This window comes from Palaemon carinicauda, chromosome 42 (genome assembly GCF_036898095.1).
Source record: "Palaemon carinicauda isolate YSFRI2023 chromosome 42, ASM3689809v2, whole genome shotgun sequence".
Lineage (NCBI taxonomy): Eukaryota > Metazoa > Arthropoda > Malacostraca > Decapoda > Palaemonidae > Palaemon > Palaemon carinicauda.
Window position 1 is genome coordinate 1,433,178 of NC_090766.1, and position 23,208 is coordinate 1,456,385.

General features: G+C 45.5%; 1 long non-coding RNA gene across 1 annotated transcript in view; it reads left to right on the forward strand.

The window, feature by feature from the left end:
* Window positions 1-21,464, forward strand: part of LOC137632903 (uncharacterized) — a 40,787-nt gene extending 19,323 nt beyond the window's left edge. Inside the window, exons 2-3 of the long non-coding RNA XR_011042134.1 lie at window positions 5,660-5,748; window positions 21,338-21,464. This is a non-coding gene — a long non-coding RNA (uncharacterized lncRNA). The remainder of the gene's footprint in view (window positions 1-5,659; window positions 5,749-21,337) is intronic.
* Window positions 21,465-23,208: the final 1,744 nt, after the last annotated feature.

Consider the following 23,208-nt stretch of genomic DNA (forward strand, 5'->3'; position numbering starts at 1 on the left):
GAACTTCCTTCTCGTCCTTGGCCCAAATCGTTCGATATTCCAAGCCTTGCTAATTTGGTTGGAAATGAACAAGAAAGAGTACTATGCCCGGTAAGAGCTCTTAAGTACTATTTGAAACGGACTAAGCCATTACGTGGACAATCAGAAGCTTTATGGTGCGCTATTAAGAAACCTTCTTTACCAATGTCGAAGAATGCAGTTTCTTATTATATCAGACTTTTAATTCGAGAAGCTCATTCCCATCTGAATGAGGAGGACCATGCTTTGCTGAAGGTAAGGACACATGAAGTTAGAGCTGTCGCAACTTCAGTGGCCTTCAAACAAAACAGATCTCTGCAGAGTGTAATGGATGCAACCTATTGGAGAAGCAAGTCAGTGTTCGCATCATTTTACCTTAAAGATGTCCAGTCTCTTTACGAGAACTGCTACACCCTGGGACCATTCGTAGCAGCGAGTGCAGTAGTGGGTGAGGGCTCAACCACTACATTCCCCTAATTCCATAACCTTTTTAATCTTTCTCTTGAAATGCTTTTTATTGTTGTTTTTGGGTTGTCCGGAAGGCTAAGAAGCCTTTCGCATCCTGGTTGATTTGGCGGGTGGTCAAATTCTTTCTTGAGAAGCGCCTAGATTAGAGGTTTTGATGAGGTCCTTTAGTATGGGTTGCAACCCTTCATACTTCAGCTCCTAGGAGTCGCTCAGCATCCTGTGAGGATCGCGAGGCTCAGTAAGGAAGACGTACTTAAAAAGGCAGAGTAATTGTTCAAGTCGACTTCCTTACCAGGTACTTATTAATTTTATGTTTGTTATTTTGAATAACTGCTAAAAGGAAATACGGAATACTTAGCTCTTAATGTTAACATATATGCTGGTCTCTACCCACCTCCCTGGGTGTGAATCAGCTATATGATCATCGGGTAAGTTTAATATTGAAAAATGTTATTTTCATTAGTAAAATAAATTTTTGAATATACTTACCCGATGATCATAAATTAAAGGACCCACCCTTCCTCCCCAATAGAGACCCAGTGGACCGAGGAGAAAATTGGTTCTGTGTTGACATCGAGTACTTGAGTACCTGCTCGACAGATGACGCTGTTGATGTACACCCCCACCTGTATAGCGATCGCTGGCGTATTCCGCCCGTAGGTTTTTTCTGTCGGGCAGCAGAGCTGACAGCTATATGATCATCGGGTAAGTATATTCAAAAATTTATTTTACTAATGAAAATAACATTTTTCTTACTCATTATCTTGTGCTTTATGCATTCATGACCATGATTATTGAGGCAAACTACCCATTTATGAGTCTTTGAGCCCCCTTATATGAAGACATTTATCTGGGACCCCTGTGGAAAACCCAGGTTTTTTGGGTGGGTAAATGCCAAAAGCGAGTGATTTGCAACAATAATGACGGTCCAAAATGCAAAATTAACTGAAGATAACCAGTTGGAAAAATATATGGTTCATATAGGCTAATTGGCTTAGAATTTAAATATCGTATTTATTTATGATTCACTTCACATCCTTCTGATGATTTTTGCTCTGCCGTGGTTCACTACGCTCGTAAAATTAACATTACAACACTGCTTCTATGGTCTGACAAGTGGTATATGTCGAGCTGCGCTCGTTAGCCCCATGGGTCTTTATTTTGGGGTTATTTTTTACTTTCACATGCGCAACAATAGCTACTGAACGTTTTTATTATTATTATTATTATTATTATTATTTTGTCGATGTCTCACAGGATGTAGATACAGGAGAGGGGGTTCCCAGCCCCCTCATCCCTTCCCTTTTAGTCGCCTCTTACGACACGCAGGGATAACGTTGGCGCTATTCTAATTGTTTTTATGCCCCCTGCTGCCTCCGATGCCTTAGATGACCGCGGAGGTAGCAGCAGTAGGGGATTCAGCATTATGAAGCTTCATCTGTGGTGGATAACGGGGTAGGGTGGGCTGTGGCACCCTAACAGTACCAGCTGAACTCGGTTGAGTCCCTTGTTAGGCTGGGAGGAACGTAGAGAGTAGAGGTCCCCTTTTTGTTTTTGTTTCATTTGTTGATGTTGGCTACCCCCCAAAATTGGGGGAAGTGCCTTGATATATGTATGTATTATTATTATTATTATTATTATTATTATTATTATTATTATTATTATGTGCTACTATTGGAATCATTACTGTTTATAAATCAATGCCTTTTTCAGTGTCACATCAGGACCAGTTTACATAATAATAAATGGAAATATTAAAATTTGCTTCCCTGCTCTGGGATGCTCCTGTTATGGGTCTTTTTTTTATAAGTTTATAATAAAGTACAGTACTGTACATAAGGAAAACAAAGTTATATTTAATAGTTTAAATTAAATATATGGAATTAATGAGCACTAACTCAACCTTATTTATAGTAGATAGAGTGGATGACTTTTGTGGAAGGTAGTGAGGAGGCTTTAGTGTTGTATTGACAATTGGGTATATGCCATCCTGGAGTTCTGTTTTTTTTAGATGTCTCCTGGCAATAACTGATTCGCATTATGGCCATTGTATTGAAAACTGATCAAGACAGGTTTGTCTCTTCCTCCATTTTAAGAGATTTCTGAAATGACTTGATTCATTATTATAAAGATTGGATGCTTTACTGGCTACTGCCTTATCTGGATGATATTTTTTATACATATGTAATTCCGCCTATTTGTTCATACATGAATACAGACCTTCATCTTTGAATAGGTGTATTGCTACAGTAAATCTGGAACGGCTAGTACAGAGGTAACGCTTTTGCCTTGCATTCACATGGCAGCAGAGCGATCCCCGCTCGGGACCGTGACCTGCAGATAATTTACTGGCGAGGCCACTGCTGTGGTTGGACACCACAATGGGGGTTTGGGCTTCCCGGCTGACTTTCTGGGGAGCATCTATCCTGAGGAAACTGGAACTGAAACCAAACACCTTTAACCTTTAAACTACCGATGGGTGGTAGGTAAGCCCCACCCATCAGTCAGTAATGCTAGCAGTTTTGACTTTGGCTGCAAGCAGTGTACAAGATGGGGTGTTGTTCTGTATGGAGTTGGAAATGGCGCGGAAGATACCAATTACAAAGCAGTCTGGTCAGTTTGAAATAGTTGTGCCAAGAGCCAAGATAGAACTCTTGAAACTGCAAATATGTGATTTTTTCATTTTATAGGGGATACAATACAGTTTTTTTGTATCGTGAATGACCCAATCCCCGAAGGTAGAACCTGCGAATATTGAAGGGTGACTAGGTACTTCTCTCACCAATTCTCACCACAGAAGCTATGGTATGTACTTCGTCAGTCTGTGGACACGAGTGCCATAGGCAGATCGTCGATTAGGCCCTCTTCTCTCTTCAGGGTATACTCCCGGTTCTTTCTTGGTCCAGATTGCACATAGGCCTACCCTGTGAGGAAAGAGTCGTTTCTTGAGATCTTCTCCCTTGAGATTGAGAAGTTTCTGTTTTTAGATAACCCTTGGCTTAGGTCTGGCGAAGAAGAAAATCCGTGAGACAGAGCATTTGATTGTCGATGTTGTTGCACTTGTTTGTGGCTAGCGTGGTTTCTTGGTTATTGATGAGCATTTTGGCACTCCTCAAGGATCAAGGACCTCGCTGGAATTGTTGTAGTTGGAACTTGCTTACTTAGCCTTGGACGGAATGAATTCTCTTAGAGTTCCAAGGCTTAGAACTCACTGAAGTGAATTCTCTTAGAGTTCCAAGGCTTAGAACTCACTGAAATTTTGCTGGTAGAACTAGATTCTGCCTCCTGCACTCTCTTGAGTGCAAGCCCATCTACTCATCCCGTTGATTGCACAGTTACTTTGTTGACGATGGAATTGCATGAAGAGAGTCAAAACTGAGGGTACAGTCATTTTACCTCTTGAGTCTTTTGTCATGGAAACCTGTTTTATGGTCAATTTCTAGGCAGATTCCTCAATGGACCAGTAGTTCGGTGCAGTCACCTACTTCACCACTACTCAGGATCTGTCATATCCTGAAATGTTAGCGAGGTACAGTAAATTTATTCTGTCGGATAAAAGGGTGGTAACATTCATGGCACACCAGTCAGCCATGCACTGGGCTAAAGGGTTCTTGAGAAATGATGCAATTGCTCCATAAGCTATGTCAGCATTGAACAACAACTCAGTGCTGGAGGCTACATTTCTGTTTCCTTAGAGGGACATACTGTACTGTAAATCTAATGGTTAAGTAGAGGAAGGCTATCCATGACTCCCTTATCCACGGTGTAGCCACCTTCAGTGGTCACAGGTTCTTTGGAGTTTGGAGGCAGTTACAGTGATCTTCCACACTGCTAGGAGATTACCTTTGAAAAAAGCTCTGGCTTCCTCCAGAATTTAATCAGGACCTCAAGCTGTTTATTTCTTTAAGAAAAGTGCAGACAGTGCTCCACCCTTTTGTGCCTAATCTGACCAGTTCAGAAGGGAAGAAGGGGATGCATGTTGGTGTATGTCACTGACTACTGTGTATGCTTCGACAGGGCTGTTTTAGCTCATCAGTACTATTGAATGACCAGTGTCTCCTGTAGCTTTGACAGAACAGGTGAACATCTTGGCAGTGGACAAACTGTAGAGCTAGGAAATGGACTAATTACGGTACATGAAACCTTTCATTCTTTTAATTAGGAAACTCCCCCTACTTATTGGGATACAGGACTACAGTCTTAACCTACTTGACTGTGAACCTGAAGGATCTTTCCCCTTGACTGTGTCTTAACTTTCTGAAGGATCTTTCCCCTTGACTGTGTCTTAACTTTCTGAAGGATCTTTCCCCTTGACTGTGTCTTAACTTTCTGAAGGATCTTTCCCCTTGACTGTGTCTTAACTTTCTGAAAGATCTTTCCCCTTGACTGTGTGTCAACTTTCTGAAGGATCTTTCCCCTTGACTGTGTCTTAACTTTCTGAAGGATCTTTCCCCTTGACTGTGTCAACTTTCTGGTCATAAATAAAAGCAGAGGAAGGAGACTTTAATGACCCACTGATTCAAAAATCATTGGGATGAGAAGCTGTTGTTGCTGGGGACAGTAATAAATTCAAAGAAACTTAATACTAGGTTACATTAAAATATTTGTCTCCCAAAAAGGGAGACAATGTCAAGAACATTAACCAAGGCATTACAATACAAGGTAATGTGTTTAGTTAAACGCTTTTCTCAGAGGATGGAATAGTGGCCTGCTACCGACTTAGTCCATTAGAAGCATACACTGTACTTTTGCCTATAACTTGACCCTTTTACCCCCAGGCTATTTGGAAATTTCCAACCCTTAACCCCCAAGGGGTTATTTTTTCCCAGCACATTTTGCTGTATATTTTTTTTAAATTGCTCTAACAGCCTTAATTTTTGTCATAGAGAGGTCAGGTTGGTCTCAATCTCTTGGAAAATGCCTGAATTTTCTAAAATAAAATATCAAAAATATGAAAAAAAAATTTTTATAGCATTTTTTTGCAAGGACGTACCGGTACGGCCATGGGGGTAAAGGGATGGCTTTTGTGAAACGTACCAGTACGTCCTTTGGGGGTAAAAGGGTTATTGTTATTGGAGTTATTTTGAGACTTGCATCATAAGGACAGTGGTTGTATATTAAATTGATGGTAACATGTTTTCTATCTTTGGCTTACTGAGCATTTTTTTTTCAGGTGTGCGAAATTTTGCGCGAGTGTTTTAGTGTTCCGTGATACAATAAATTTGTGTTCACGACCTTTTAAGATCAGCTGGTTGGTTTCAGGTGAGTTAAAAGAGACATACTGTAGTGGTATGCATTCTTTCTATAGTTTTTTCTATACTGTACAATAATGAATTATTTTTCTTTTAGTAGTATATACTCTTTTTATAGTTTTTCCTATACTGTACAGTACTGTACTGTAATGCATTATTTCACTCTTGTGACAAATCTGTCTAGATTTTTGTCTCTACTGTACAGTAATGAATTATTTGTTCTGTAACTGAAATACAAACCACAGTATTTAATAGGGGTACAAGTATTACTTTCGGCGTAGCTGAAATGACGAGCCATTAAAATTTAACGGGGGTTTACTACCCCCACCGCTAGTTAGGGGGGTAGGGGAGGGTAGCTTGCTACCCCCCCCCCCCTCACATACCTGTGCTTGAGGTCACTTTGCTCTCAGCTCGGATGGTAGACAGACGTGTCCTCTCTCATCCTCGCCTCGCTCTTGACAGCCATTAATGCTTTTCTGCTTTTTCTTTCTCAGGTTTGAGTGTGAAGTTGGCCTCTGCGATCATGCGCACCTGTCCTGGATTACCCGACCGCCCCTGCAGAACATTCATGTCGGCGGTCGAGACGGACCTTCACACCCTTTGCCCTTACTGTAGAGGTCAATGGTATGATAGTGGTAATAAGCGTGGTGAGTGTAGGGAGTGGTCTGCCTCCCAGTGGGAGAGGTCTTCTCGGCGACGTAAGAAGAAGTCCAGGCGGGATATTTCTCCTTCGAAGGTTTCTTCGAAAGGAGAAAATCCCAGGGACTCTTCTTCCGTTGCCCAAACCTCCTCTGAAGCTCACGCTCGATCGGCCTCTTTCGAGAGACCGGCGAGTGGTAGCGTAGACCGTGGTTCTGTTTCCCAAACTCGGGGTTCGAGAGATGGCGTTGCCTACCCTAGCGAGGCAGCTCCACCTCTTTCCCCGGGGGAGGATTTATCTTTAACCAATTTGTTTCAGCTTTGGTCTTCCTTGGGGCTCGAGGGTTCGCCCTCCAAGGAAGCTCTTCTTGATATCATCCGATTGGGTGCCGCTGTCAAGCAATCGCTGACTTTGGCAGAGGTTGATCCTTTGTCAATTGTTGACGTTGTGGTGTCAGAGGTATCCAATGCGGTATCTCCTAATACCTCTGCCTCTTCTCATCCCGCAGTAGCTGAAGGCTTAGTTTCTCCTACGAGGGAGAAACTAAGTCCAACAATCTCTCCTGCCGGTGATTCTTCCCCTCGGGAGAGTTCACTTACAGAGACTCCTCTTCGGAGGACTGCTGAAGGTCAGTTTGCTGATCCTACAGCCCCCAGAGGGCGCATACGTCGCAAGGCTTGCCTTCCTCTTCGCCGGAGAGGCCTTCCTTCACCTTATAAATCGGTGAGGAGGCGCCTCTTTGGTTCGTCATCATCATTGCAGTCCGCCGCAGAGGAGCCTCGTCAGCGATCACCAACTGTTCCTGCTACGGTCCTGGACCTCTCTGTGGATCGTTCGCGATCCCCTTCGGTGGAAGGTCGTCCTTTCAAAGGGCACGCCGACCTTCCACCTGTCAGACCTGCTGACCTGCCGTCGCCGTTCCTGGCTGCTGATGCGCTTTACGCGCCAACGCACCCTGTCTATCACCATAGTCAGGCACCGGTCCCTTCGGGCCAACAAGGGCGTTCGCGCTATCGCGCGCATACGTATCTTGCACCAGCGCTCACCTGCTCACCAGGGCGCCACTGCGCGCCATCAACCTACTGTGTGCCAACACACTGCGCGCCAGCGCTTGCCAACGCGCCAGCACTCTCCTGCGCGCCAACGATCTCCTGCGCGCCAACGATCTCCTGCGCGTCAGCGCTCTCCTACGCGTCAGCGCCCACGTACTGCCATCTCTCCTGCGCGCCCACGATCTTCGGATCTGGGCGCTGTAGGGAAGTCAAAGACTTCACCTACACTCCAGCGCTCGCCAACGCGCAGCCTGCTATCTCCTGCGCACTATCCCTCGCCAGCGCGTAATCGCGCGCGTTCACTTGCTCGCGCCTACGAGAATACGCGCGCGCGCCCTGCGCACCCACACCCATCCTCTCCAACAGCAATGCACCGCCAGCCTGACACGCGCCCGCAAGATACGCGCCCACGCACACAGGTTCCGCCTGCACGTTCGCGCGCAAGGGATATATCTCCTGCGCGCGCGTCCTACGACATCTTCTGGGGGACGCGATCTCTCGCCCGCACGCCCACGGGTCCATCATCTTGATCCTGCGCGTGCGAGTGCACAATCAGCCTCCTGCGCACTCTCCTGTGTCTCCCATGCACGCTTCTACGCGCCATTACTGGCCTGCGCGCCCGCGCAATCGCGCACGCGCGTCAGCAGTGTCCTGCGCGCGACCCCGGGTGTTCCCTATCGCCCGAGCGCCAACACGTTCCCCCGCGCGAGCGCCAATACCCTCCCGCGTGCGAGGCTGCAGGACAACGCACGGCAAGGTCGCCATCCCCACATTCCCCTCCCTGCAAGCGCAGAACAGCGCGCTCGGTGGTGGAAGGGAAGATTCCAGAAAGGTCCAGGAACATTTCTTTTTCCTTTTCTTTTCAGGTGAACCCCCCTTTGGAAACTCCTCCCAGGGATCTGTCGATCCCTGTCCCTCCAGAGGGAGTGGTTGACAGCGCAACTGTCAGCCGACAGCCATGGTTTGGGGCCCTGATCAGAGCAGTTGTACAGGCTTTCAAGCCTGTTCTCTCTGAACTGGGCCACAAATCCTTGGCGTCGTCTACCCCTCTGAAGAGAAAAAGAGGAGCTTTGGACGCGGTGATTTCTAAGCTGTCTCCTCGTAAGCCCTTGAGGCAAGTTATCTCCCCCCCCCAGACTTTTTCTTCTTCCCTGTCGGACGAGGATTTCCCGTCCTCAGGGGAGTCACGTGAGGTGAGACGTTCCCCCATCGCATCAATGAGGGAAACCCCACCTCGCGTTGAGAAGTCTTCCCGGGTAGGGACGGAGAAGAACTTGCCTCCGACTTTGTTGGAGTCCTGCATCCCTCCCAGGAGGGAGTCGAAGGACTCGAAGACACTGCCAAAATCCTTGACGAGACTTACGACGGAGCCAGCTAGTCACTCGGAGAACGTCCGCGATTCTCCCCAAGAAGAGCCTTTGGGGACAGGAGACTTCACTGCATGTCCGACATCCGGAGGAGAACTACAGGAGTCAGAACATGCATTTTGGCAGGTTCTGACTCTTATGAGGACTCTCAATGGGTTTGCTGACCCAGAGATTCCCCCTCGAGAGGGCAAAGACACGGTCTTGGACCGAGTATTTGGAACTCAAAAACCTTCTAAGGCCAGTGCGGCTCTGCCCTGGTCTCAGGGGATTAAGAGTACCAGGGAGAAGATCACGGTCCAGCTCTCTGAGTTAGCCTCCTCCAACCGCTCCAGTGCCGGCAACAAGCTTCTCCTAACTCCTCGCGTTCAGCAGAGGAGGTACTTCGAGATCTTGGAGGAGCCTTGTTTAGCTCTTCCGCTTCACCATTCTTTGGAAGAGCTTACCAGGGGAGTCCCTCTTGAGAGACTCCAACTGGCAGGTCTCATTCTCGGCAACAGGTCCTTAACCAGGAGAAGGTTGCGAAGTGTGCTATGCAAGCCACTTCGTGGCTAGATATCGGGTTAGGGACCTTAGGTATCCTGATACGTTCGCATGATTTCTCCAAAGAACGTACCAGGAAAGCTATGGAGACGTTCCTCCTCTCAGGCACTCGCACGATCGAGTTTCTGGCCCACCAAGTCTCGAACTTGTGGGCGAACACCATCCTGAAACGTCGGGATGTGGTGGCTGAGAGGTTCCATCAGAAGGTCCCTAGCACCGAGATATACAGGCTCAGGCATTCTTCCTTGGAGGGAACGAATCTGTTTGAGCCTAAAGACGTGGAACATGCTGCTGAGAGGTGGAGGAAGTCCCACCAAGACTCCCTCCTGCATAAGGCTTTGACATCTAAGCCCTATAAGCCTCCAGCACCCCAGCAGTCCTGTCCTACCAAGACCACGAAACCGACAACGACAGCGAAGGCAGTGGTGTCTAAGCCCTTTCCTGTCAAGGACAAGAAAGGCAAAAAGTCCTCCAGGGGAGGTAAAAATCTTAGAGGGAGCAGCCGAAGCCGCAAACGCTAGGAGTGGCAGTCCCCCTGCATGTCCATCAGTGGGGAGATGCCTACAAAGTTGCGCAGACAGGTAGCAGCAACTCCGGGCCGATTCCTGGACGAATTCCGTAATCAGTCAGGGATATCGCGTCCCGTTCACAACATCTCTACCTCCCCAGACGACGAATCCAGTGTCATTGAGCTCCCTTGCCATGGGATCAGCAAGGGGGCAAGCCCTTCGGGCAGAAATCCAGACCCTGTTGAAGAAAGGCACTCTCCAAGAGGTCCTCGACGGGTCCCCAGGCTTCTTCAGTCGACTCTTTCTTGTAAAGAAGGCATCTGGAGGCTGGAGACCAGTCATCGACCTCTCGGCTCTGAACAAGTTTGTGAAGCAAACTCCGTTCAGCATGGAGACCGCAGACACGGTCAGACTAGCCGTGAGACTGCAAGACTTCATGTGTACACTGGATCTGAAGGACGCGTACTTCCAGATCCCAGTCCATCCGTCATCAAGGAAGTACTTAAGATTCAGCCTAGACAACAAGGTGTACCAGTTGAAGGTGCTGTTTCACCAGAGTGTTCACCCTGATATCATCGTGGGCACACAGGATCGGCATCCGTCTCCTCCGTTATCTGGACGACTGGCTGATCCTAGCAGACTCGGTGTCATCCCTTCTTCAACACCAAGACAAACTTCTGGGACTTAGCCAGGATCTGGGGATCATGGTAAATCTCGAGAAGTCCTCTCTGTTTCCCACTCAAAGACTGGTATACCTAGGCATGATTATAGACACCAATCTCCACAAAGCCTTCCCATCAGACGACAGGATAGCAAGGCTGAGGAAGGTCGCAAGCCCTTTTCTCAGACGAGAAGAACTTCCAGCCCAATCGTGGTTACGTCTCCTCGGTCACCTATTATCTTTGGCTCGTCTAGTTCCCAACGGTCGCCTCAGGATGAGATCCCTCCAGTGGCGACTCAAGTCCCGGTGGAATCAAGGTCACGATTCCCCGGACATCATGATCCCTATGGGACCGGCGGAACGGACGGACCTCCAGTGGTGGGTGACAGACGAGAACCTACGAAGAGGAGTGGATCTTCTTGTCCTCCCCCGGATTTGATGCTGTTTTCGGACGCCTCAAAGAAAGGGTGGGGGGCTCACGTACTACACCACACAACCTCAAGCCTGTGGTCAGAATCAGAAAAGTGCCTCCATATAAATCTTCTAGAGATGAAGGCCGTCTTCTTGGCCCTTCAACAGTTCCAACAATACCTGGCGGGTCACTCTGGTGGTGATGAGCGACAACACCACAGTAGTAGCTTACATCAACAAGCAAGGAGGTACCTTTTCGAAGCAGCTATCCCATCTTTCAGTAGAGATACTGAGATGGACCGAAGTCCACTCGATTCCACTATCGGCATGTTTCATTCCAGGCATGAGGAATGTGCTCGCCGATAACCTGAGCAGAGCGTCTCAGATAGTGAGTACCGAGTGGTCTTTGGATCATTTAGTAGCCAAAAAAGTCCTGACTTTGTGGGGTTCCCCGACTTAGGATCTGTTTGCAACAGCTCTGAACTTCAAGCTTCTGCTGTACTGCTCCCCAGTCCCGGATCCCAAGGTGCTCTAGCAAGATGCCTTCCAACAACGGTGGGACAACATCGACGTTTAAGCCTTTCCCCCGTTCTGTCTGATGAGGAGGGTGCTCAACAAGACCAGAATATCGGTCAATCTTTCAATGACCCTCATATCTCCGCTATGGCATCACGCGGAATGGTTTCCGGACCTTCTGCAACTCCTAACGGAACTTCCGAGAGAACTCCCTCCGCGACACAATCTACTCAGACAACCACGTGCCAACATCTTCCACAAAGCCGTAGCTTTGCTGCGACTTCACGCCTGGAGACTATTTAGCATCTCCTCGCTGAGAGAGGATTTTCGCAGCAAGTTGCGATCAGGATGTCTGGACATCTGTGAAAGTCATCCGCATCTGTCTACCAGGCAAAGTGGGAAGTCTTCTGTGGTTGGTGTCGTGGAAGGGGTATCTCTCCACTCGATGCTACTATTCCAACAATAGCGGAGTTTCTCGTGTATTTGCGGGAAGAAATTCGCCGTTCAGTCTCGGCGGTGAAAGGCTATCGCTCAGCCTTAAGTCTAGCCTTCAGGCTCAAAGGAATGGACATTTCTTCTTCGCTGGAACTTTCCCTACTCATACGAAGTTACGAACTTACCTGCCCTCAGTCGGAAGTGAGACCACCTCCATGGAACGTGGTTCGAGTTCTCAGGTCTCTTAAGAGACCTCCCTATGAGCCATTACGCCAGGCTTCAGATCGCCACCTAACTTGGAAGACAGTGTTCCTACTAGCTTTGGCTTCTGCCAAGCGAGTTAGTGAACTTAATGGTCTCTCGTATGACATCGCCCATTCAAGGGGATGGCGGGAGGTAACGTTCAAATTCGTCCCTGTGTTTATTGCTAAGACTCAGAATCCGGGAGTAGCAGATCCTCGGTTCGATTCCTTCCAGATTTCGAGTCTCCGTTCTGTAACAGATGACCCAGACCATCTCCTACTGTGCCCAGTAAGGAGTTTGAGTCTATATCTCAAAAGAACGGCTGCAGTCCGTCCTCAGGTGCAAGCGTTATTTGTTAGCACAGGGAGGACTAAGAGGAGGGTCACCAAGAACACCATCTCGGCATGGATTCGTAGGGTGATCCATCTGTCCCTGAATCCAGACCCTCCTCCGTCACGTCACCCTAGAGCACATGATGTCGGGCGTAGCTACGTCTCTGGCCTTCAAAAAGAATTTCTCAGTGATGCAGGTTCTTCAAGCTGGGGTGTGGAAGCGTCAGACGACCTTCACAGTCCACTACCTGCAAGACGTGACCCACAGGAGGCTCGATACGTTCTCTATCGGCCCTGTGGTGGCTGCACAACAGCTGGTTTAAAACCTCAAGCTCCTTATTGGACAAGTAGCAGAAGGTTGAGGGCATTGTTACCCGGTTTTAGTCTGCATGAATGAAAAGGTTTGTCTGGCCCTTATTCTTTTCTTCATCTTCCCCTCTCTGGGGAAGGCAGCATCCTGGGTTCTCTGCATAGCTGACCTCAAACCACTGCAGGTAAATCATGTTTCCTTGTGTTCCTAGTATTAAGCTAATACTGTCACGTCCCCATAATCTGACAAGGTGGTATTGGGAGAGTCCTAGCCTAAAGTTTCCATCTAAAGAACTACAGGTCAACTTCCTAGGACGAGTCACACTTCATACCTTCACACACAGCTTGCGTAGGCCACAGTTCCTTGCATAGCAAGGTCCTAACGAGGTGCAGGGACTCCTTATTTTTGAGTGCTGACACACTCAAATAACGAGCCCCCGGGCAAAGCCAAAAAGCCAGTACTGGCTGGGACCTCCACCCTTCCTAATGGGTGAGTCACCCCTATTAAATAGCTTGGTTTGTATTTCAGTTACGGAACAAATGACAAATTCATAGATAATTTGCATTTTTCCTAACTATACAAACCTTAGCTATTTAATCAAACTTGCCCACCAGCCCTATCCCCCTTGAAGTCCTACCTCCAAGCAAAGTGAGCTCAAGCACAGGTGTGCGTGAGGGGGGGTTAGCAAACTACCCTCCCCTACCCCCGCTAACTAGCGATGGGGTAGTAAACCCTCGTTAAAATTCTAATGGCTCGTCATTTCAGCTACGCCGAAAGTAATAACCCCTATTAAATAGCTAAGGTTTGTATAGTTAGGAAAATACAAATTATCTACGAATTTGTCATACTTTACCTGGCTAAATAGCAGATTAGATACTGTACTCCTTAAAAATTGCACAAAATGGCTGTAAATGTTTAAAAGATATATACAGTACTATATCTGAAAAGAATTTTGTCCAAGTTGAAACTCATCAGTATCCTGTTACATGTTGATTTAATAAAATAGGTATAATGCTATTCCTTTTGAGGTATAAGTTAGTTCCTTTTAGGTATTGGGTAATTCCTTTGAGGTATAATGTACTGTACTGTAGTTCTTTTGAATTTTTCAATATTTAACTTAGCCGGTGATTATATAAGCTGCAACTCTGTTGCTCGACAGAAAACTCTACGTTAAAAATCCGCCAGCGATCGCTATGCAGGTAGGGGGTGTACTTCAACAGCGCCATCTGTCGTGCAGGTACTCAGTACTCAATGTAAACAAAGAACTCAATTTTCTCTCTGTCGGGCTACCGGCAAGACCTACTAATTCGCTGTTACTAACTGGATTTGTTTTCACAACTATTGGTGAAGTACACTATTCTAGTTTTGAGCTTTCGCTATGCAGGTGTTTTATCTTCATCTCAAAACTTGAACTCGTTTTGGATAGATTTAATTATGGTGACAAAGAGAGTATGGACTTTCTTTCACTTTTAAATGGCCGACCCTTCCCTTAGACGGAAGTGTGTTTAGGCTTTTAGTAATTATCTTATCACGTTATAGATTTTCCTCTATATATTTTATATCTCTCCGCCTTTATTAGGCCTCTTCGATTAACTTTTCATTTTTTATAAACATATAAAATAAATTTTTAATGCTTTGTTTATATAGATCTTTCATGAGAGTAGGCGGTCCTAACTTGGAAACCGAAGTTAATCAACATTGAGCCCTTTATATCGTCTTTAGCTTTTAAAGGATTTAAAACTTTTTAAATGTAATATTTTATGAAAGAATTTCTTTGATAGTCTTCGTACTGTTTTCAAAGATGAACTAACGTTTAGTTTTTTTATGCTACGCAGTTGTTGACGTTCAGGACGTTCAACATGCGCTCTATCGTTACGATAGAGAGAGAGTGTATCATGGTTTCACTTTGCAGTAAGAGTAAATCGATTCTGACGTTTTGTTCATTCTTTCTTAGCTTAAATGTTTTAAATTCTAATTTAAAGGAACTTTTTATTTGAAAAACCTTTCAGTTTTTTCCTTTAGTCAAATAACATGTTTTTTTGACGATATATAATTGGGCTCTTCTCTTAGGTGCGAAATCAAGAGAGAAAGAGAGAGAGAGATAGAGACGGAGGGAGAGAGAGGAGAGAAAACGTTCCGTTCAAGCGGGTAACGTTGTTCTCGTGTTACTCTCGTCCCTAGTCTCTGTACGGGGAGGAAGGATAAAACGTTTTTAGGTTTTTATTCTCGTCCCCAGGCTATGTGCGGTGAGAGATTGAAAACGTAGTTATATGAACTAGTGTTTAGTCTCTTTCCCAGCCACTGATTTTTCTTTTTATCTTAAAATATGTTTTCTGTTTTTTGCTGGTATTATGAGCTTGCATTATACGACTTATTTCGCAATTACTACCTTTTAATGAAGGGTAGAATTGCGTGTTTCAGGTAGAAATAAGTGCAAAACAGAAAATCGAAGTGATAAAGTGATATGCGCAAAGTGTTACAGTGTTGCGTCCGAGGCGCAAAGTGTTACAGTGTTGCGTCCGAGGGTTCGTCTGTTCGTGCCTGTCGTTCACCTAGTCCGGGACCTCTTGCAAGCTCCCAAGCCCAGGGGAGAAGTAATGTCAAAAGACTTATGGGTTCGAGAGGCCTTGACCAACGAACAGACGTTTTCCCTCTATGGTATCGGGTGTTTCTTACCAAGATCTCCCCTACCATAAGACGAGAGAGACGTTGTTTCTCCTCGCCATCCGTAGGCTTTTCGCATAAGAAACCTGTCACAAGGTTTCGAAGCCCTTAAGCGAAAGACAGTCCTTTCAGGACAGGTCCAGCGTCCTGGTTACAGCCATTAGGACAGCTCTGACCCTATGCAGTCATCGGATAACTGCTCGCCGCCTAACAAAAGCGTAACACAGACTCCGAAAGTCTCTTTTTGTAGGCAAAGTGTTGCGGTCACAGACGTTACCCTCGTCTATTACCACAACCATTTCCGTTGATCCTTAATGGGTTGTATGGCAAGACATGCAGTATATGCTTGCCTCCCTTATGGAAGACTATTCTACCGATTAGTCCGTTGAGTCTAGCCGTTTATCTCATCGATATCCTGGCTTTCAGCCAACCTAACGTTCCTTTGTGCTTACTGTTGACGTTGGCGTAGCTTAGTCACGTCAGTCAGGTTGTTTAGAACCACACTCGATGCGGTCTCGTGTGGTTTTTCAGCCGCATTTGGACGTTAGGCCACTGGCTGATGCTCCTGTTGACGTTCTAGACGTTCACTAACAATCGGAGTTGACTTGTTTTGACGCTGTGCGTCAACCTCCGCATTCTAGAGTCGTTTTGACTGCTCAGTCTAGGCAGTCAAAGCAGTCTCGAGTGGACGCTGTACGTCCTCACGCACCTGTTGTGGTTGACAGTTCAGTTGTTGACAGTTCACAGACTGTCAAGCAGTTACATGACGTTGCGTTCTGGTCCGCTACTAATGCACCAGTGAGAGACTCAGCTTTTATCGGACAAGGTTCCTGTAGATGAGGAAGTTGCTGTTCTCCCTCCTACTGATATTCCCTTGAGGACTCTGTCAGATGGAGAGGAGCCTTAAGCTGCTTAGCCTCCTATGGACTTTAATTAAATCATGATGATTTTTTTAAGGATCTTCGTCCGGATCTTGTAACTGCTGCTCCTCGTTCGCCTAAACGTCAGAACTTACACTAGGCCTAGCTACTTCGAAGCCGTTGTTTTTAAGCTAGTGCTCTCTCGCTCTCCTAGAGAGCGTTACGTTGGCTAGGCGACTGGTTTTTCACCAGGAGGAGTTTGGGGGATACAGCCTTTGCTTTCCCTTCTTTTAAACTGGTTTATAGAGCGAGAGTCTGATATGACACGAGAGAAGTTCTCGGCTTGGGAGTTCATGCCTCTGCCCAGATAGACTTCTCAATTCTGGTAGACTCTCCCTGGCGCCTAGCCAGGAGACGCTCCAAGTTGTTTACAGGTCAACTTCTCAGCTGTTGTCGAGCCTTTGAAGTTTTGCTGTACTATTATGTCACGCATAACAAGGCTTTCAGGGATGGTAAACGGTTCCGCCTCAGTCGCTAACCCCGTCTGTTGCCACACCTGCTCCCGTAGACCCTAAATGGGCTTTGCTGCAAGACATGCAGTCCAAGCTTGCGTCCTTGATAGAGGACTTAAATGCGGAGAAGAACCTTCTGGCCAACAACCTTCCAACCGGTCGGTTGTGCGCCCTGTTGACGCTGAGGTAACCTACTCGCGTCTGCCAGTTGAGGTGGTTCCTCCACCGATGCGACCCAGTGTGGGTTGCCAGCCGCACGTTGACGTTAAGCGACGCTCGGAGGTGGTTGTTGACGTTCAGGACGTTCAACAACCAGCAGAGGTGACTTGTTGTGACGCAGTGCGTCAACCTCAGCAACCCGGTAGGGTGTTAACTGCACAACCCAGACGGTCTAGACAGTTTCGGGTTGACGCTGTGCTTCCTCGCGCACCCATGGTTGTTGACAGTTCACAGACTGTGCAGCAGTTCCATGATATTGCGTCCGGCTCCGTCACGCATCCACCAGTGCGACCGGATTCAGCGAGTCAGACGTTGCCCACTCCGTTGCCTTTTCCTCATCAGTTTCGGATGAGGAACCCTCTGATGAGGACGTTGCTGAACAAGACGATCAGCCCCCAGCCCTGCTATCCATCCAGAAGATGCTGAAGAAGGAACGCTGCTCAGTCAGGCTGTGGATGAGTCTGGTAGGGACGCTGTCATCCGTGGATCAATTTGTGTCACTAGGAAGACTACACCTCCGTCCTCTTCTATACCATCTAGCTTTTCACTGGAAAAAGGACAAGACGCTAGAAGCGGTCTCGATCCCGGTTTCCAAAAAGATAAAGTCTTGTCTGACTTGGTGAAAGGACTATATCAACCTAAGAGAGGGTCTTCCCCTGACTGTTCAGACTCCCAACCACGTTCTCTTCTCGGACGCATCGGACGTAGGCTGGGGTGCGACATTAGACGGTCGGGAATGCTCGGGAATATGGAACTCGAGTCAAAGGACAATGCATTTCAACTGCAAGGAGCTACTGGCAGTACGTCTGGCCTGGAAAAGCTTCAGGTCTCTCCTTCAAGGCAAAGTGGTGGAGGTGAACTCGGACAACACCACGGCTTTGGCGTACATCTCCAAGCAAGGAGGGACCTACTCTCTGACGTTATACGAGATCGCAAGGGACCTCCTCACCTGGTCAAAAGGTCTAGACATATCACTAGTAACGAGGTTCATCCAAGGCAACTTGAATGTCATGGCAGATTGTCTCAGTCGGAAGGGACAAATAATTCCAACAGAATGGACCCTCCACAAGGATGTATGCAAGAGACTTTGGGCCACCTGGGGCCAGCCAACCATAGATCTCTTCGCAACCTCGATGACCAAGAGGCTCCCAATATTTTGCTCACCAATCCCGGACCCAGCAGCAGTTCATATAGATGCCTTTCTCCTAGATTGGTCACATCTAGATCTATATGCATTCCCTCCGTTCAAGATTGTCAACAAGGTACTGCAGAAGTTCGCCTCTCACGAAGGGACAAGGTTGACGCTAGTTGCTTCCCTCTGGCCCGCGAGAGAATGGTTCACCGAGGTACTTCGATGGCTAGTAGACGTTCCCAGAACACTTCCCCTAAGGGTGGACCTTCTACGTCAGCCACACGTAAAGAAGGTACACCTAGGCCTCCACGCTCTTCGTCTGACTGCCTTCAGACTATCGAAAGACTCTCGAGAGCTAGAGGCTTTTCGAAGGAGGCAGCCAGAGCGATTGCTAGAGCAAGGAGAACATCCACCCTTAGAGTCTACCAATCGAAGTGGGAAATCTTCCGAAACTGGTGCAAGTCAGTATCCGTATCCTCGACCAGTACCTCTGTAACTCAAATAGCTGACTTCCTCTTATATCTGAGGAAAGAACGATCTCTTTCAGCTCCCACTATCAAGGGTTACAGAAGCATGTTGGCATCAGTCTTCCGTCACAGAGGCTTAGATCTTTCCAACAATAAAGATCTACAGGACCTCCTTAAGTCTTTTGAGACCACGAAGGAGCGTCGTTTGGTTACACCTGGTTGGAATTTAGACGTGGTACTAAGATTCCTTATGTCAGACAGGTTCGAACCGCTACAATCAGCCTCCCTGAAAGATCTCACCTTAAAGACTCTTTTCCTGGTATGCTTAGCCACAGCTAAAAGAGTCAGTGAGATTCATGCCTTCAGCAAGAACATCGGATTCTCATCCGAAACGGCTACATGTTCTACAACTTGGTTTTCTAGCCAAAAACGAGCTGCCTTCTCGGCCTTGGCCAATATCGTTCGATATTCCAAACTTATCGTATGGTTGGAAATGAACTAGAAAGAGTCTTATGCCCTGTAAGAGCTCTTAAGTTCTATTTAAAACGAACTAAACCTTTACGAGGCCAGTCTGAAGCTTTATGGTGTTCAGTTAAGAAACCATCTTTGCCTATGTCAAAGAATGCTTTATCCTATTTTATCAGACTGTTAATACGAGAAGCTCATTCCCATCTGAATGAGGAAGACCAAGCTTTGCTGAAGGTAAGGACACACGAAGTTAGAGCTGTCGCAACTTCCGTGGCCTTTAAACAAAATAGATCTCTGCAAAGTATAATCGACGCAACCTATTGGAAAAGCAAGTCAGTGTTCGCGTCTTTTTATCTTAAGAATGTCCAGTCTCTTTACGAGAACTGCTACACTTTGGGACCATTCGTAGCAACGAGTGCAGTAGTGGGTGAGGGCTCAACCACTACAATTCCCTAATTCCATAACCTTTTTAATCTTTCTCTTGAAATGTTTTATTATTATTTTTGGGTTGTCCGGAAGGCTAAGAAGCCTTTCGCATCCTACTTGATTTGGCGGGTGGTCAAAGTCATTTCTTGAGAAGCGCCTAGATTAGAGGTTTTGATGAGGTCCTGTTGTATGGGTTGCAACCCTTGATACTTCAGCTCCTAGGGGTCGCTCAGCATCCTAAGAGGATCGCGAGGCTCCGTAAGGAAGACGTACTTAAAAAGGCAGAGTAATTGTTCAAGTCGACTTCCTTACCAGGTACTTATTTATTTTAAGTTTGTTATTTTGATAACTGCTAAAATGAAATAAAAAATCCTTAGCTCATAATAATGTAAACATTTATTGCTGGTCTCTACCCACCCCCCTGGGTGTGAATCAGCTTATATAATCACCGGCTAAGTTAAATATTGAAAAATGTTATTTTTATAATAAAATAAATTTTTGAATATACTTACCCGGTGATTATATATTAAAGGACCCTCCCTTCCTCCCCAATAGAGACACAGTGGACCGAGGAGAAAATTGAGTTCTTTGTTTACATTGAGTACTGAGTACCTGCACGACAGATGGCGCTGTTGAAGTACACCCCCTACCTGCATAGCGATCGCTGGCGGATTTTTAACGTAGAGTTTTCTGTCGAGCAACAGAGTTGCAGCTTATATAATCACCGGGTAAGTATATTCAAAAATTTATTTTATTATAAAAATAACATTTTAAAAGGAAAAGGTCTTTCGGCCCAATCTTATGTCACATGAGATTTTGTATATACTCTTTGTGACTATAATTCAGTTCCTGGGTGGCCTATTCATAGAATTTTTAAGTTTTAAACATTTAAAAACAAATACTTCTGGTCAATTCTAAGTAGTTATTTTATACATTTTTAGTAATGACATATATGTTAAAGAATACAGCATTCACTTTTGGTAAAGTTTATTATTTTGATGACAAGATAGAAAAGGGATTTTGATGACAAGATAGAAAAGTGATTTTGATGAAGGAAAAATCTATTTGTGGTCGAGGAACCTGTGTCGCCCAGTGAAATGCTCCTTATAGCACCATTTCTAAGGCATAGTTATTGCTGAATATACCAGAGAAAAAAGGATGCATGGAATGCCAGGAATAAACCCAGCTCGCTCACTCGTTGAGTGTCTGTATAGAAAACTGGGGCGTGATTGAACCACGACCATAGGTCCCTCACCAATTAGACCTCTCCTTCATCAACATCCCCTGGAACAACGAGGTGCCGTCCTACACCCGTCTGCTGCCTCCTACCACGACTATCCCTCTCCACCCCTACATCTCCCCACCCCCTATCTCACGGAGCGACACAGGTCGAGCCCAGAAATAAACAATACAGTTCAACTCAAAATAGTTCATGTGGATTATTTGAGCTTAATTACATTTGCGATGACAAACATCTTGCATGGTTCAGCTTGTATACATTTATTCTTTGGTAATTATTATTATTTATTATTAATAGCCAAGCTACAACCCTAGTTGGAAAAGCAAGATGCTATAAGACCAAGGGCTCCAATAGGGAAAAATAGACCAGTGAGTAAAGGAAATAAGGAAATAAATAAATGATGAGAACAAATTAACAATAAATCATTCTAAAAACAGTAACAACGTCAAAACAGATATGTCAATCTTTGGCTTTGAAGAACAGTACATAGAAATTACAATAATTATATTTTGTCAGTATGAAAAAAGTTCTTTACTGTTAATGTATTTGATTTTATTAGTTCATTTTGAATTAATGTCATTTCTTTCTTTTTCAGAGTTCTTCATGAGAAGTAGAGTGAGTACTTGAATTATAGTTTGACATTTTATAGAACCAAAGCTTTTTTTTTTGCAAACAAAAATTATTTGTGCATTTTTCCTTTCATTTTACTTGTTGGCAGCATTACACTGGTAAGAATGTTAAGGTTTTTCCTTTTTTTTATTGATTTTTTGGTATTTCATTATTTTTATTGTTATTGATCAAGATAGCTGGGTTCTTATTTACCTGATGGAGTGATTGTTTTGTTCCTAGGTACGCATTTATAGTTGCCTTGATGGGAATTGAAGGTGCTATATTTTTTTGCAAATTTTTTTTTTTTTTTTGGCTCAAGCCATGACGTCCTGATGGAAGGTTCCTTTTGTAGCTTCCCAAGGGTATATATGACTACAGTGATATTCCCAGAGAATCAAACCAAAGGTTTCACAGAATTCTAACTTCTGGCGCGAGTACCCTTAAGATTTACTCTCAAGGATATCGTATATAATCAGGGGACGTATTCTTGACACGCCACATGGCAATCTGCATCCCGAATAGCCTTTACGCATCGAGGGGGATACGTGGCAGAATTAGAAGGGTAGCCGCATCAGAGGTTATCCTAGTTCCCCTACTACTATTGAGTATCACAACCGCGCCAATTCCCTCTGGCGGTCATTCCTTAATTTGTAGCGCCTCGCTACGGTGGTGTTCCCTGTTGATCTGACATTTTCGATCGATTTCTAAGGATCTTTATGCTTTCTACAGCTTCTTTCATCCATCTGGAAAGTTGAGTATTCATTCTTTATAATATGTATAATTTGTTCCTGCCTCACATTTTTTTTTTTACAAACATTTTTGTCTTTACAAACATTACTATTCTTCACTTGGCTTAAAAACATGAAATATTTTTCCATGTTAGGGTTTCACAAATTGTATGGGTATTTTATGTGAAGAATAATACTAACCTCCAGGTTAGGAAAGTTGTATGGTATTTGTCTAATTGACCTGTTGTGCACATCAACATATATGGTAGAAATCAAGTAGGCCTACTATGTACTGGGTCGGGCTTTATGCATTATAACATTTGTCTGTGCTTTGAAATATGAGAATCCATTCCTCTAGTCGAGTGGAGTGTTCTTTGTATTATATGTTGAGATAGGTTAGGCATTTTTGAGATGACATTCCTTTGGTTGACAACTGTTTGAGCTGAAAGAAAGGAATGAAGATTAAAAAGCTCAGAACTACATGTTTTACATTATATTTAACAATGTTTCATGATTGTCGTGAAATGCATTTATAAAAATTCTGTGAAAGGAAATATCCATTTTGTTCCGTAACCGAAATACAAACCACGCTATTTACATTGGGTTTACTTTCGGCGTAGCTGAAATTGACGAGCCAATAGATTTTAACGAGTGTTAACTACCCCCGCACTAGTTAGCGGGGGTAGGGGAAGGGGTAGCTTGCTACCCCTTCCCCCCCCCACACACCGGTGATTTGCTTCACTTCACTTTTGGCTCGGACGATGTGCAGACGTGTCTGTCCATCGTCCTCGTTATTGACAGCCTTAATCTTTTCTTTTCTTTTCCTCAGCTGTGTGTTTGAAGTTGGCCTCGCCCTTTGGTATTCATCATGCACAAGTGCCCTGGGATCGCCGGCCGCCCTTGCGGTACCTTCATGTCGGCGGTGGATACCGATCCTCACACCATTTGCCCGCAGTGTTGAGGCCGACGGTGTGATAGGGAAAATACATGAAGTGAGTGTAGGGAGTGGTCTGCCTCCCAGTGGGAGAGGTTTGTCCGCCGGCATAAGAAGAAGTCCAAGAAAGACCATTTTCCTTCGGGGGTTGCCTTGAAGGAGGAAGGCTCTCGGGACTCTTCTTCCGCCGCCCAA